Source organism: Moschus berezovskii, chromosome 25, assembly GCF_049115385.1.
Source record: "Moschus berezovskii isolate FMDL1 chromosome 25, NW_MosBer_1.0, whole genome shotgun sequence".
NCBI lineage: Eukaryota > Metazoa > Chordata > Mammalia > Artiodactyla > Moschidae > Moschus > Moschus berezovskii.
The window spans coordinates 47,808,580-47,821,874 of record NC_142484.1 but is presented as its reverse complement, the minus strand read 5'-3'; the positions used below and the strand labels follow the sequence as shown (position 1 = coordinate 47,821,874).

General features: G+C 41.5%; 1 protein-coding gene, 1 long non-coding RNA gene and 1 pseudogene across 9 annotated transcripts in view; 2 read left to right on the top strand and 1 right to left on the bottom strand.

Moving 5' to 3' along the window:
• Window positions 1-1,354, top strand: part of LOC148773921 (uncharacterized) — a 100,033-nt gene extending 98,679 nt beyond the window's left edge. Inside the window, exon 9 of one of the 2 annotated variants that reach the window (XR_016036427.1) lies at window positions 571-1,354. This is a non-coding gene — a long non-coding RNA (uncharacterized LOC148773921). Of the gene's footprint in view, window positions 1-522 lie in introns of both variants that reach the window. The other variant, XR_016036426.1, reaches the window with a different exon arrangement.
• Window positions 1-13,295, top strand: part of LOC129557789 (liprin-alpha-1-like) — a 263,237-nt gene that overhangs the window by 183,158 nt on the left and 66,784 nt on the right. The gene's annotated exons all lie outside the window — the stretch shown is intronic.
• Window positions 1-13,295, bottom strand: part of LOC129557793 (ferroxidase HEPHL1-like) — a 178,635-nt pseudogene that overhangs the window by 149,225 nt on the left and 16,115 nt on the right. The window lies entirely within an intron of this gene.

Sequence of the window (13,295 nt, the reverse complement as noted above, 5' to 3'; positions counted from 1 at the left end):
ATGTTCTCTTAAACAAATCTGTAAGACTGTCAGGTAAATGTCCTCAGGCCTTTAGGAAATGCTTACAATCTATATATTGGAAGTGATTTGAAAAGTATCTGACATTTTCTGGGTCTGAGTATGTTAATACATGACAGTAAAACAGAACCAAGGGACTTCCCTGGCAGTCCAGTGGTTGACTTCGTGCTTCCAGTGCAGAGGCCACGGGTTCTATCTCTGATCAGGGAACTTAGATCCCACATGTTGCATGGTCAAAAAAACAAAACTGAAAAAAAGAAAAACAGAAATGACAGAACTACTGTAGTCAATAACACCGAAATCATAAAGATATTCCAGTCCCATTAAATCATTAAAGATATTTAATAATGAGGCAACAAATGATTATGTTCTCTATATCTTCTAATCTTTTATAAATGGCATTACTTTTATAACCGGGGGTGGGGGGGAACTGCAAGGGAAACATATCAAACAATCAATATCTTGATTACGTTTTTCTTAATTACTTTAAAATTTTCTTCACAGAAATGTTTTTCTTTTTCCACCTTTCTCATTTCATTCCAAATTCCTAAGGAAATGAACAGCTCTGAGGCATGAAACTTCTGTTCAAAATTATAAGTAATATACACACTTCAAAAATTCTTAAAAACTGATGAACCAGAAGACAAATAATTTTAAATATGCTGCAAAAGAAGCAATGGTCCATGAAAAATCTATGATTTTCACACCTACTGCATTCCATATCTTCAGGCCAAGGAACACCAAACAGCTCCCTGAGCTTCGAGCACTCACTGTGAGCCTGCTGACAGCCTGCGGCAGGGAAGGGTGACACGTCCGTACTCCACACAGGAGCACAGAGCGCACAGAGAGATGGCCGGAAGTCCCGAGAGCAGTCCAAATTCACCCCAGGGCGGAATGGCCGGGAAAAGTCCAAACCAAATCATTAGATGGACAGTTGTATACAAGTCAAAGTTTTCTTCACATATAATATGGCAATATTCCTGTTTTTTCTGTTTTAGAAGATTTCTGAAGGCAATTAAAATCTTCTGAAGGGAAGTTTTTGTGTTTTTCAACAAAACCCTCTTCACCCTACCCTAGAGAGTCTGATTTGGTTAAGTATGAGGTGTATTACAGAATCTATACGGATATTTTAATTATTACAGGTGATATTAATGAAAACGCCTAGCTCAGAACGACAAATAACAATACATACAGTCCATTTTACACAGAAAAACCCACAAAAGATATGTGTCAAATGCTCAGAAACCTGACTACTGCTTGGCAATGGGATTACAAGAGATTTCAAATTTGTTTTTCTTATGTACTTCAATTTCTGTATTTTTGTCAACTAACATATATCAATAGGAGAGGAGGACAAAAAATGAAAGAGAGGGTAGGAGGGGAAGAGCAGTCGTTACACACAGGGGTACACATTTTGAGGTGGCAGGTAACGGAAGAGATATCACTTTGGTCTCATATTTGCCTGTTCTTTTTACATTAAAAGCAAAATTTAAAAACATACACTAGAGTTCTTTGAACTCTGAAAGCACACGATGTAAACAGAGCTAATACTGTAAGCTGATATTAAGGAAACAGAAAAAATAGTGGCCCCAAACATAAAACCATACTAAAATTATCATCATAACCACAGGAAGGGATCAATTATCCCTTTTGACTACCAAGTATTTTTTTCACATGTTTATATAATCAGTTTCAGAGTCATTGCTGACTTTTACCTCATAACATATTCTCACCACAAGGCCTTTCCACTAAGACTCAATCAATTTATTTCTAATTTGATATAAAACATTTTCCAGAAGGCTTCTATACACAACGCAGTCACAAAACCGAGTGTCACTTAGAGAAACAGGTGTTCAAAGAAGTTAACTGTGTAACAGATGTGATAACTGATAGATAACTATATGGGACGATCACTTTACCACTTCTTATCACTATTCAGTTCAGTTCAGTTGCTCAGTCGTGTCCAACTCTCCGCAACCCCATGAGCCACAGCACGCCAGGCCTCCCTGTCCATCACCAACTCCCGGAGTACACTCAAACTCATGTCCACAGAGTCGGTGATGCCATCCAGCCATCTCATTCTCGGTCGTCCCCTTCTCCTCCCGCCCCCAACCTTTCCCAGCATCAGAGTCTTTTCCAGTGAGTCAACTCGTCGCGTGAGGTGGCCAAAGTATTGCAGTTTCAGCTTTAGCATCAGTCCCTCCAATGAACACCCAGGATTGATCTCCTTTAGAATGGACTGGTTGGATCTCCTTGCAGTCCCAGGGACTCTCAAGAGTCTTCTCCAGCACCACAGGTCAAAAGCATCGATTCTTCGGCGATCAGCTTTCTTCACAGTCCAACTCTCACATCCATACATGACCACTGGAAAAACCATTGCCTTGACTAGACGGACCTTGGTTGGCAAAGTAATGTCTCTGCTTTTTAATATACTATCAAGGTTGGTCACAACTTTCCTTCCAAGGAGCAAGCGTCTTTTAATTTCATGGCTGCAATCAGCATCTGCAGTGATTTTGGAGCCCAAAAAAATAAAGTCTGACACTGTTTCCACTGTTTTCCCATCTATTTCCCATGAAGTGATGGGACCAGATGCCATGATCTTTGTTTTCTGAATGTTGAGCTTTAAGCCAACCTTTTCACTCTCCTCTTTCACTTTCATCAAGAGGCTTTTGAGTTCCTCTTCACTTTCTGCCATAAGGGTAGTGTCATCTGCATATCTGAGGTTATTGATATTTCTCCCGGCAATCTTGATTCGAGCTTGTGCTTCTTCCAGCCCAGCGTTCCTCATGATGTACTCTGCATATAAGTTAAATAAGCAAGGTGACAATATACAGCCTTGACGCACCCCTTTTCCTATTTGGAACCAGTCTGTTGTTCCACGGACAGTTCTAACTGTTGCTTCCTGACCTGCATACAGGTTTCTCAAGAGGCAGGTCAGGTGGTCTGGGATTCCCATCTCTTTCAAAATGTTCCACAGTTTATTGTGATCGACACAGTCAAAGGCTTATCACTATTACTATACAGTATACTGGAGAAGTCAACGGCACCCCACTCCAGTACTCTCGCCTGGAAAATCCCATGGACGGAGGAATATAAAATAACACTACATATAATAGTATATATATATATATATATATATACACACACTATATACAATAAATATAACATATATTTATATATAATAACATATAACACACTATATGCAACCAGCACTTCCAAGCATGAAGAAATCATTTTAAATGAATAACTTTAAATTAAATCAATGTTCCCATCAAGAACAACTTCAAAATATAGGAAAAGTTTTAAAGTATCTCTTGAAGGCTACTAGAGAACTACTGAAGGAAAAGAACTAGACAGACCAGGAATCAGAGAGCAGGGAAGCATGCAGAGGTGGCCCGATAAGTGCGGCCACTTCTCCAAGGAGGTATCTGCTGAACCTGGGTGTAAGGCAAGAGACTGAGACGCAAGTTTTGCCTAGGCTGATGCTAGAGAACCAAGAAACCAGCAGGGCTCTGGTAGGCGTGCAAGACCATAGACAGTACATGTGTATATTTAACTGAATCACCTTGCTGTACCCCCTGAAACTAACACAACACTGTGACTCAATGATGCTCCAATATAAAATAAAAATTAGAAGGAAAAAAAAGACTACAGACAAAACTCAAAACAAAAGGGACAGATGGGTGAACGGGGAAGTTCCGAGGTTTGGGCCTGACACAGAGCTAATTTTCCCTTCAAGATATTTAACAATTCTGGAGATGCATAGGGCAGGAGGTTAGCACAAAGCCTCTGAAAAGCAGAGTGGAGATTTTGGCAGTGTTATCAGTATAAGGAAACATAAATTAGAGGCTCAAGTCCAGCTAGGGGAAATGGGCATAACTCACTCGCAGCTGGAAGCCCCTCCCCTGAGTGACCACACATCATCAGTGGGGGCAAACGACAGGGAGGCAGAGGCTGGTCAAAACCGAAACCCAGCGTCAACTCAGCTTAGTCCCAAGACGGTACATGAGAAATATGTTTGAGAAAATAAAAGACGAAGGATTCCAGAAAATTGGAATCCATCATGAGAAGGACCAAATGGAACTTCTGTAAGTGAAATACATAAATGATGACGTAACGAGCTCATTAGATATACCAGAAGAAAGAACTGGCAAAATGGAAAACAAGTCAGTCGAAAATATCCAAACCAGAAGCACACAGACCAAAACCTACTGAAAAATACAGAAAAAACCATAACAGATGTATAAAATACATGAAAATGTTTAGGATATAGATAACTAGAACCTCAAAAGAGGGAAGAAACAAGGAACAGAGGCAATATATAACAAGATGATGGTCAAGAGTTTGTTAAAACTGATTAAAGAAAACCCATAGATCTGGCAACCCGCTCCAGTACTCTTGCCTGGAAAATCCCATGGACAGAGGAGCCTGGTAGGCTACAGTCCATGGGGTCACAATGAGTCGGACATGACTGAGCGACTTCACTTTCACTTTTCTATAGATTCAAACAGGTATGCAAATCCCTAAAAGAATACATACAAAAAATACACCTAAGCATATCACATTTAGACTGTGGAAAACCAACGAAAAATATCGGAAAAACAACCAGTGGGGGGAAAAAAGACACCTTACCTTCAACAGAACAACTACTGCTGGACTTTGGAATGCTAGAGAACAACAGAATGACTTATTCAGAGAACTAAGAGAAAACAACTGCTCACCATAATACCATGGTCAGCAGAAATACCCTTTAATAAGTGAAGGCAAAGTAAACACATTTTCAGATAGGCAAAAACAGAAAAATTAACTGGCCCAAACCTACACTAAAAGATAAAAGTAAGATGAAAATTCAAAAGGAATTAAAAGCCACAAAAGAGGTCAATGTGTGGGAAAACAGAAATGAATATTCTCTGTAAAAACCAAACATAATGCCTTAAAGACATATAAAATACAAAATAATTATGTGTAATAATAAAATGATAAAGACAGGGCTCAGAGGAACACTAATGGGAGAGTGACCAAAGTTGTTATTTTTACTAGAATATTGCAAGTCAAGAGTACATATCCTAATTTCTGGAGTAAGCAATACAAGAATGCACAACTAACTAGGTAATCAGGGAGAGAAATACAGTAATACAAAAGAAGTCAAGACAGGAGAGAAAAAAAGAAAAAGAGTTTGGAAACACGGAAATCGAATAATAAGATGGCAGATTTAACCCAAGTACCTCACCAATTGCATTATATATAAATGAACTACCGACTACATAAGAGAGGAAGACTGCTGGACTAGGTACAAAAAAAATTTGCTGACGGGAATGCAAAATAAGGCAACCACTACGGAAAACAGTTTGGCGACTATTCAAGCAGTTAAACATAAATCTGTCACATGACCCTGCAATTCCACTCCTAGGAATTACCCCAAATAATTTTAACTAAGCAAAAATAATCCTGCTTATTTAACTTCTATGCAGAGTACATCATGCGAAATGCCACACTGGACAAAGCACAAGCCGGACTCAAGACTGCCGGGAGAAATATCAATAACCTCGGATGCGCAGATGACACGACCCTTATGGCAGAAAGCAAAGAACCAAAGAGCCTCTGGATGACAGTGAAAGAGGAGCGTGAAAAAGTCCGGGTTATCCCGCCGCCTTCTATCTCTCCCCCGGCCCCTCAGGCTAATTCGCCAAAACGACCATCACAAAGGGGAAGAGGAGGGACGCCCGCTACATGTTCTCTAGGCCTTTTAGAAAACACGGAGTTGTTCCTTTGGCCACACACATGCGAATCTACAAGGGGCATATTGTAGATATCAAGGGAATGCATACTGTTCAACAAGGAATGCCCCACAAATGTTACCATGGCAAAACTGGGAGAGTCAACGATGTCACCCAGCATGCTGTTGGCATCATTGTAAACAAACAAGTTAAGGGCAAGATTCTCGCCAAGAGAATTAATCTGCATATCGAGCATATTAAGCACTCTAAGAGCCGAGATAGCTTTCTGAAACGTGTGAAGGAAAACGATCAGAAAAAGAAGGAAGCCAAAGAGAAAGGGACTTGGGTTTAGCTGAAGCGCCAGCCTGCTCCACCCAGAGAAGCACACTTTGTGAGGACCCATGGAAAGGAACCCGAAGTGTTGGAGCCCATTCCCTATGAATTCATGGCCCGATGGGTGTAAATATAAAGACCTGGACTGTAAAAAAACAAAACAAAACAAAACTTGGCTTAAAACACAACATTCAGAAAACTAAGACCACGACATCCAGTCCCATCACTTCATGGCAAACAGGGAAACATTGGAAACCGTGAGAGACTATTTTGGGGGGGCTCCCAAATCACTGCAGATGGTGACTGCAGCCATGAAATTAAAACACACTTGCTCCTTGGCAGAAAAGTTATGACCATCCTAGATGGCACATTAAAAAGCAGAGACATCACTTGCCAACAAAGGTCCATCTAGTCAAAGCTATGGGTTTTCTGGTTGTCATGTATGGATGCAAGAGTTGAACTATAAAGAAAGCTGATCGCCGAAGAACTGATGCTTTTGAACTGTGGTGTTGGAGAAGACTCTTGAGAGTCCCTTGGACAGAAAGGAGATCAAACCACTCTATCATAAAGGAAATCCGTCCTGAATACTCACTGGAAGGACTGATGCTGAAGCTGAAACTCCAATACTTTGGCCACCTGATGGGAAGAACTGACTCGTTGGGAAAGACCCTGATGCTGGGAAAGACGGAAGGCGGGAGGAGAAGGGGACGACAGAGGATGAGATGGCATCACCGACTAAATGCACAGGAGTTTGAGCAAGCTCTGGGAGTCGGTGATGGACAGGGAGGCCTGGCAAGCTACAGTCCATGGGGTTGCAAAGAGTCGGACACGACTGAGCGACTGACCTGAACTGAAGCAAAAATGTGCGTATGAATGTTCATAACAGAGTAGTGTTATTCACAATAACCAAAAAGAGCAAAATAAAGCAAAAGCAAGCAAAGGAAAGGAAATAATAAAGAAGAGAAGTCAACGACACTGAAATCAGAAAATCAATTTTTTAAAAAATATCACTCAACCCGAGAGATGGTTCTTTGAAAACTTCAGTACAATTGATAGGGTTCTCGGACGAATAACTTAAAAAGACAGAGAAACACAACTTAACCAATATCAAGAATGAAAAAGAGGGTATCACTAGAGACTGTACTGACATTAAAAATAGAATAAGGAAGGACTTCCCTAGTGCCCAGGGGTTAAGAATCCGCCTGCCAATGCAGGGGACACAGGTTCGATCCCTGGTCCAGGATGATCCCTCATGCTTCAGAGTGACATGCCCGTGTGCCGCAACGACTGAAGCCCACACTCTAAAGCCCAGGCTCTCCAACAAGAGAAGCCAGCACAATGAAAAGCCTAAAACAAAGAGCAGCCCCCATACTCTGCAACTAGGGAAAGACTGCACGCAGCAATGACAACCCAGCACAGCCAAAACTAACTTTCACTTTCCAATAAAAATGCTAAAAATATATAACTAATATTACAAACAACTCTATGCATATAAAACAGACAAGTTAGATGAAGTAGACCAATTCTTCATAAGTCAGACTACCAAAACTCACCCAAGATGAAACTGATAATCTGAAGAGTCCTATAACTATTCGACAGATTGAATGTGCAGTTTAAAATCTCCTGAAAAAAGATATTCAGGCCTGATGCTTTCACTGGTAAAAATCTAACAATTTTAAAAGAACACCAATTCTACACAATCTCTTCCAGAAAACAGCAGAGAACTAATGCGAACAAATTCTGTGAACTTCAGATTACTTAATATTCAGTTCAGTTGCTCAGTTGTGTCCAACTCTTTGAGACCCCATAGACTGCAGCATCCCTGTCCATCACCAATTCAGAGTTTACTTAAACTCATGTCCACTGAGTTGGTGATGCCATCCAACCATCTCATCCTCTGTCGTCCCCTTCTCCTCCCGCCTTCAACCTTTCCCAGTATTAGGGTCTTTCCCAATGAGTCAGTTCTTCCCATCAGGTGGCCAAACAATCTTGCTATTTCAAAGAACAGCAAGGAGAGATAAGAAAGCCTTCCTCAGTGATCAGTGCAAACAAATAGAGGAACACATTAGAATGGGAAAGACTAGAGATCTCTTCAAGAAAACTGGAGATACCAAGGGAACATTTCATCCAAAGATGGGCTCAATAAAGGACAGAAATGGTACGGACCTAACAGAAGCAGAAGATATTAAGAACAGGTGGCAAGAATGCACAGAATTATTTAATATTAAAGCAAAACAAAAGTGTGTCAGTCGCTCAGTCATATCTGACTCTTTACGATCTCATGGACTGTAGCCCGAAAGTCTCCTCTGTCCATGGAAAGCTCCAGGCAAGAATACTGGAGTGGGATGCCATGCCCTTCTCCAGGGGATCTTCCTGACCCAGGGATTGAACCTGTGTCTCCTGCATTGCAGGCAGTTTTTACTTTCTGAGTCACCAAGGAAGCCCAACAAAGATAATACAAAAGATGAAAACTGCAGACTAATACCACCCCCTTAAAAAATACAAAAATCCTTCATAAAATAATAGGAAATCAAGTCCAAAAATATATGAAAAGCATTATACAACACCACAACTTAGTAGGATTTGTTCCAGAAATCCAAAGCTGGTTCAATATTCCAACACCAACGTAATCCACCAAATCAACAGGCTAACATAACAAAGAGAAAAATCACACGATCATACCAAATGATGCCGAAAAAGCATTCATGATTTTAAAAGTTTTCAGCAGACTAGATATAGAAAGTAACTTCTTCAACTTGACAAAGTATATATACAAAAACCCTACAGTAAACATCATACTTTGTGGTGAAAGACTGGATTTCTATCTTCAACACTGGAAACAAGGGAAGAATGCCGAGTCCCACCACTCAAATTCAACAGAGTCCTAGAAGTCCCATCAGCACAAAACAAGAAAAGGAAACAAAAAGTGTAGAGACTGGAAAAAGAAAACCGTCCCGATTTGCGTGTGACATTACTGTCTACGTAGAACATCCCAAGGAATCACAAAAAAACATGTTTAAATTAGTCACAACAACAAAAAACTAATAAAATTTATTAGTGCTAGAATGAGTAAGTTCAACAAGGTTGCAGAATACAAGAAAAACATACCTAGAAAATGAATATCTGTATACAATTGTGCTTTTATATCTATTGAATATGTAGAAACAAAACAATACATTTATAATCCCATTTATTTTTTAAAAAAGAAACACCTGGGTATATACTTAACAAAACACATACAGCTTGTGTGCTGAAAGGAAGATATAAATAAATGAACAGATATATGTTTTATTAGTCTGCTAGGGCTGGACCCACTCCAGTGTTCTTGCCTGGAGAATCCCAGGGACGGGGGAGCCTGGTGGGCCTCCGTCTATGGGGTCACACAGAGTCGGGCACGACTGAAGTGACTTAGCAGCAGCAGCAGCAGGGCTGTTATCGGAGAAGGCAATGGCAAGCCAGTCCAGTACTCTTGCCTGGAAAATCCCATGGATGGAGGAGCCTGGTGGGCTGCAGTCCATGGGGTCGCTAAAGGTCAGACACGACTGAGCAACTTCACTTTCACTTTTCACTTTCACACACTGGAGGAGGAAATGGCAGCCCACTCCAGTGTTCTTGCCTGGAGAATCCCAGGGATGGGGGACCCTGGTGGGCTTCTGCCTATGGGGTCACACAGAGTCGGACACGACTGAAGTGACGCAGGAGCAGCAGCAGCAGCAGGGCTGTTATCGGAGAAGGCAATGGCAAGCCACTCCAGTACTCTTGCCTGGAAAATCCCATGGATGGAGGAGCCTGGTGGGCTGCAGTCCATGGGGTCGCTAAAGGTCAGACACGACTGAGCAACTTCACTTTCACTTTTCACTTTCACACATTGGAGGAGGAAATAGCAACCCACTCCAGTGTTCTTGCCTGGAGAATCCCAGGGATGGGGGAGCCTGGGGGGCTGCCGTCTGTGGGGTCGCACAGAGTCCGACACGACTGAAGTGACTTAGCAGCAGCAGCAGGGCTGTTGTAACAAAGTCCCTCAAACTCAGTGGCTTAAACAATAGAAATTGATTGTGTCACATTTCTGGAAGCTAAAAGTCTGAGACCAAGGTGCTGGCAGAGACATACTGCCTCTAAAGGTGATAGGGAAAGATATGTTCCAGCTATCTTTCTCAGCTTCTAGCTGCCCCTTGGCTCGTGGCAGCACACGCCTAAGCTTCACACAGCATTCTCTCCATGCTTCTACACGCATCGACCCTCTATGCGCACCTGTGTCTAAAATGGCCTTTTCTGAGGATACCTGTCATATTGCGACAGGAGTCCCTCACTACTTCAGTACACATCTGTGTTAACTAATAACATTGAGAATGACCCTATTTTCAGATAAGGTCACATTCTGAGGTACTGGAGGTTAGAGCTTATTAGGGGCACTCAAGGGACTCCCCTGATGGCTCAGACAGCAACGGATCTGCCTGCAATGCGGGAGACCCAGGTGCAATCCCTGGATCGGGAAGATCCCTTGGACAAGGGAATGGTTACCCACTCCAGTATTCTTCCCTGGAGAGAATTCCATGGAGAGAGGAGCCTGACGGGCTACAGTCCATGGGGTCACAGAGAGTCAGACACGACCAAGCGGCTAACACTTTCACTTTTCAGGGGGACTCAAGTCAATCCACAACAACACTGTTTATGGGTTGGAGATTCAACATCTGACCTCTAGATTTAGTCACATTTCTGTCACAATCCACTAACACTTTTAGTAGTTAAAGACAAGTTTATTCTAGATTTTATATGAAAAAGTAGAATAAATGAAACAATTTTGGGGAAAAAAAGTGGGAAAAATCTTACTATCCAATTTTAAGATTTACTGTATAGCTAACAATAATCAAGACACTGTAGTATTGCTGGTGAAACACATGCAAAGATCAACAGGACAGAATAGAGAACCCAAATATAAATGTATACAAGGACAGATAACGAATTTTTGAGGAAGAAGCAAAAGCAGTTCAATAGTGTAAGGATAGACAGCCTGTCCAACAAATAGCGAGGAAGCTAGGGGCAAAAAAATGAAACTGACTTTATACAAATTAACTCAAAATTGATCATAGATTTAAATGTGAGACGTAAAAGTATAAAACTTCAGAGGATTTGCAGACCAACTTCAGTTCTTATAAACGACACCAAACATGCACTCTCTAAAAGGAAAAAAACTTGGTAAACTGGACTTTGTTAAAATTTAAGACTTCTATTCTCCTAGACTTTGTTAAAAGGATGAAAACGCAAGCTATAGACAAGAATAAGCTATTTACAAACTACATTTCCAACAAAGGATTTGTATCTAGAATATATAAAGAACTCTCAAAGCTCAAAAGTCAAAAACAATTCAACTGAAAATGAACAATAGACATGAACAGACATTTGATCAAAGAAGACACATGAACGGCACATGAAAAGATGTCCAATATTATTAGCCATAAGGGAAATGCAAATTGAAATCACGTAAGATACCACATCATCTGAGAAAAGCTGAATAAAAAAATGCAAATACCAAATGGTGGAAAGAATGCTGAGAACGTACGTCTCTCATACACTGCTGGTAGAATGTAAAACGGTAGAACCTCTATGGAAAATAGTTGAGTCGTTTCTTAAAAACTCAAACACACGCTTATCGTATAACCCGGCAATCACACTCCTGGGCATTTATTTACCCAAAAGGAAAATTTATGTCTGCACAAAAACCTGTATATGATTGTTCACAGCAGCTTTATTTGTAATAGCAGAAAGCTGGAAACAATTCAGTATCCTTCAGTGGATGATTCAACAAACCGCAGAACATCTCTATACCGGAACTGCTGCTGCTGCTGCTAAGTCACTTCAGTCGTGTCCGACTCTGTGTGACCCCATAGACGGAAGCCCACCAGGCTCCCCCGTCCCTGGGATTCTCCAGGCAAGAACACTGGAGTGGGTTGCCATTTCCTTCTCCAATGTGTGAAAGTGAAAAGTGAAAGTGAAGTCGCTCAGTCGTGTCTGACCCTTAGCGACCCCACGGACTGCAGCCTACCAGGCTCCTTCATCCATGGGATTTTCTAGGCAAGAGTACTGGAGTGGCTTGCCATTGCCTTCTCCGCTATACCGGAACAGTACTCAGCAATTAAAAACAGTCACGACTGGTACATGAAACAACCTGGATGGATCTCAAGGGTATTATACTAAATGAAAACAGTCAATCTCAAAAGATTATATACTGTATGATTCTATTTATATAATATTCTTGAAATGACAAAAGTATAGGGACAAAGAACAAATTAGTCATTGCCTGGTAATAGGAAAGGGTGGTAGGGAGAAAGGAAGCACAAGCAAGATGTGGTGATAAAAACAGTTCTGTGTCGTTTTGGTGTTTTGTTTTCTTTTTGCCATGCTCCGGGTCTTGTGGGATCTCAGTTCCCCGACGAGGGATCCAAACTACTGCCCCCTGCAGTGGAAGCACAGTACTCTAACCACTGGACTGTCAGAGAATTTCCACAGTATTTTAACCAAAGTGATGGCTACATGAACATATACATGTGATAAAAATGCACAGACAATAAAAATACATGTACATGTGCAGACACAAAAATGAGTACATGTAAAAACTGGTGAAATATGATAAAGGGCTAAAGAGTACACCAATGATAGCTTTTTTTTTTTTTAGATCACCTGTGCCTTTAAAATTTTTTATTTATTGATTTGGCTGTGCTGGGTCTTCATTGCTGAGTGCAGGCTTTCTCTAGCTGCAGTGAGTGGGGGCTACTCTCTAGTTGCATTGTGCAGGCTTCTCATTGCAGTGGCTTCTCTTGTCGCAGAACACAGGCTCTAGGGCATAGAGGCTTCAGTAGTTGTGGTACATGGGCTTAGCTGTCCCGAGGCATGTGGGATCATCCTGGATCCGGGATCAAACTGGTGTCCCCTGTACTGGCAAGAGGATTCTTAACCACTTGACCACTAGGGAAGTCCAACGTCCCAGTTTTGATACTAACAGCTACATAAGATAGCAAGACACCGCGCCCTCCAAGCCCCTGGTGAAACTAGCTACAGTATATAGAATTTCTACACTACTTTAACTTCCTGAGCTGCTGCTGCTGCTAAGTTGCTTCAGTCGTGTCCGACCGTGTGCGACCCCCATACATGGCAGCCCACTAGACTCCCCCGTCCCTGGGATTCTCCAGGCAAGAACACTGGAGTGGGTTGCCATTTCCTTCTCCAATG